The sequence below is a fragment of the Elaeis guineensis genome, chromosome 9 (assembly GCF_000442705.2).
Source record: "Elaeis guineensis isolate ETL-2024a chromosome 9, EG11, whole genome shotgun sequence".
Classification (NCBI taxonomy): Eukaryota; Viridiplantae; Streptophyta; class Magnoliopsida; order Arecales; family Arecaceae; genus Elaeis; species Elaeis guineensis.
The window spans coordinates 33,517,288-33,520,392 of record NC_026001.2 but is presented as its reverse complement, the minus strand read 5'-3'; the positions used below and the strand labels follow the sequence as shown (position 1 = coordinate 33,520,392).

The 3,105-nt window shown below is 34.8% G+C and overlaps 1 non-coding gene across 1 annotated transcript; it reads left to right on the top strand.

Moving 5' to 3' along the window:
- Nucleotides 1-306: 306 nt before the first annotated feature.
- On the top strand, nucleotides 307-412 carry LOC140851869 (small nucleolar RNA R71). Its single transcript, XR_012134626.1, has one exon. It is a non-coding gene; the product is annotated as a small nucleolar RNA R71 (small nucleolar RNA).
- Nucleotides 413-3,105: the final 2,693 nt, after the last annotated feature.

Here is a 3,105-nt window from a genome sequence, read left to right as displayed (position 1 = left end):
GGTGGAATCGGGGATTGTCTAGTATTTAGAAGATGATCTAATTTTTGAGACAGTTCATCTACTTTATGATGGATATCTATGACATTTCTACTTCATATATTCCACCTCTCTTTGGGTTTAACATGGATTTATCTCTAATAGAGGCAGACATATGATGTAATGAATTTTTACTTAAAATTTCAAACAGTTGCCATGCCTCATCCTCTCTTTTCAGCATGAATGTCCCACCGCATGATGCATCGATTATTTGTCGATGTCTTTCAGATAGCCCATCATAAAAATATTAGATTAACTGTCACTTGGGTACAGCATGGTGGGGATATTTTCTAATAAGGCCCTTTAATCTCTCCCATGTTTCATGAAATATTTCTCCATCTAATTGGGAAAAACTAGTTATGGCTTTCCTTATTTGATTAGTTTTTCCTATGGGAAAATATTTCTTAAGAAACTCTCCTTGCAGCTGGTCCCAAGTTGATATAGTCATGGAATCCAATGTATGTAGCCAGTATTTGGCTTTGTCCTTAAGTGAGAAAGAAAATAATTTTAACCTAAGAGCATCATCGGAGAAGTTATGAATTTTGACAGTTGAGCATATCTCAAGAAATTCTTCAAGATGTTTATAAGGGTCCTCATTACTAAGTCCATAAAATGAAGGTAACATTTGGATTATACTGACTTAATTTCATATTGAGTGGCCTCCACAGGGGGCACTTGAATACAAGGAGAGTAGGTATATGTGGAAGAAGTAAAGTACTCCTTCAATTGCCTGGGTGGATCATTCTCCTGATTTCGATCCATATTTTTACGTCTGTTGACTCTAAAGGTTCTTTCTATTTCTGGATCAAAAGGTTGGATTTCTGATCGTAACGATCTACGGCCAAGCATACACCTTACAATTATACTTTAGAGCAAACACAGAAAATTTTAATTTTTATAATATATATTTTTATAATAAAGTGAGAAAAGAATGAAGAAAATCTAAAGAGAAGAACCTAAGAATCTTAAATCTATGAAAAGGGAGAAATTAGTTAATGTTTAGATGTTAATTGCAATCAACTTAAACAAGCATAGACTCTCTATCCTAAGGTTAACTTAGATCTAGATAGCTTCTAACTTTCAAGATCGCCTTTGAGCACTCCAAGCTCAAGACTGACTAACTGACTCAGCCAGGTAAGCATAAGATGTGAGAGGTTCTCTACTCGTTGCTTTCCTTAGACACCAACTGAGTTGGTCAGGTCAGTCAATGGAACCAATTGAAAATCACTTTCTCTAACCACTTGCCTTAGACACCGAGCAATTAACCAATCCGCACTCGATTCAACTCTAAAGCTTTCTTATCCTATTGAGCTCGAAATCCTTAGGGGTCAACATCTAATTAATTTTAGATTAAGGTCTAAGTTATGCAAATGCAAGGTAGTGATTTGTGGACCAAGGAAGGATGATCAAATCTCCACCATATCTTAGTTAATGGGTTGCGCCCTTAAAGTTAATTATGGAGATGAGATGCAAAGAAACAAGGTGTCCAATCAAGTTAGAAATTTTTATATTTGGGGTTACATTATTTTAGTTAAGTGTTATGAAATGTCAGTGGCTTTTTTTTTTTAATCAACCGTGCCAAGGTCTCCGACAACAGTGCCAAAATTTGATGCGTAGTCGTTGATAGCACCAAAAATAATTTACTCACTATGCAGGTAGGATGAGTCGAGATCGTATCCTCAGGGACCTTGGGCTAAGTTGAGATTACAAAATAAAAGAAAGAAGCGTTATTTTTTATTTAAAAATAAATTATCTTAAAATTGATGTAATTAGAAAATAAAGAGCTCGGGAGTTTTGAATTAATTTGCACTAGCAGAGTTGTATCTCTTTTTTTAATTAAATAGATGCGATTAATCTTAAGAAAAATATATATCTTTTTTCGACACACCCCGTACCCGTAGATCACGGCGTGTCTCCAAAAGTACTAGGTAAACAACTTTTTTTCTCGGCATGCCCCGTATCCGTAGATCATGGTGCGTCTTCGAAAAGTAAAAGTTGTTCCTAAAATTAATCTAACAGAAAAGCATAAATAAAAGTATATGAAAGAGAGCAAATAAAGAACTAATGATGATTTAAATAAAAACCATTATCTTTATTGCATATAAAGAAATACAAGAAAATTTAGAACAATAAACCATCTCTATGTCGTTACAAAATTTCTTCTCCACTCCCGAGACTGCTAGCCTAGCTGTTCATGAAGTAGTCCGTTTCTATTCCTCTATGCAAGGCTCTAGAAGAATTTTTGGGCTCCCCCTCCAATGGGAGTACAAAAGCCTTTTTATAGGTGTTAAGAGGGAGGAATTTTACATGGTTTTTCGATGTGGGACTAAAAAAAATACTAATGACTAAAAAATGGATGGATGAGATGGAAAGATCACAAGCAGATAAAGAAAATATAAATTTTTCCTCTTGAAGCATTTTCAAATATATATTTCCTTCCATCTGTTCGTCTGTCCCCACGAACCCCGCACGCCCGCTTTTCTGTCATGCCGCACCTGCCTCGCATCCGCCCCCATCCACCCCATGCCTGTGCTCGCGCCCGTGCGCGCGCGCGTACGCCACGTGAACATTGCCGCGTGAACACTCCTTTTTTATTCCAAAAAGAAACTTTTGTTTCTTCATAATGACGTCTATATCTTTTTAGATTTCTTGCATAATATCTTCATTTTCTATAATACCGTATGCATCCTTCTTTTATTTTAATTTTATTTTAAATCTAATTTTCTTCAAACTTAAGTCTTTTTGATCTTTGAATCGGACTCTTTGTATTGGCGATCATCTTTCCTGTAAAACATAAAAAAAAGCATTAAATTCTTAATAAATAAAATAAATTAAATATAATTTTTTACTTTAAATGACTTAAATTAAGTGTTTATCACCTATGAGGTCACATATATTAGAGTTCATGATCCGATCAAATAGTTGATCAACGATTAAGAATCATTCTAGGATTAAACGATCAATACGATTGACATTTAACCTAGTGCAAGTATTGCAGGAGGATCGATTAGCGATTTGATTGTTAATTACCTTAATTTGGTTAAGACAAAGGGTTGAGATTAATTTTAA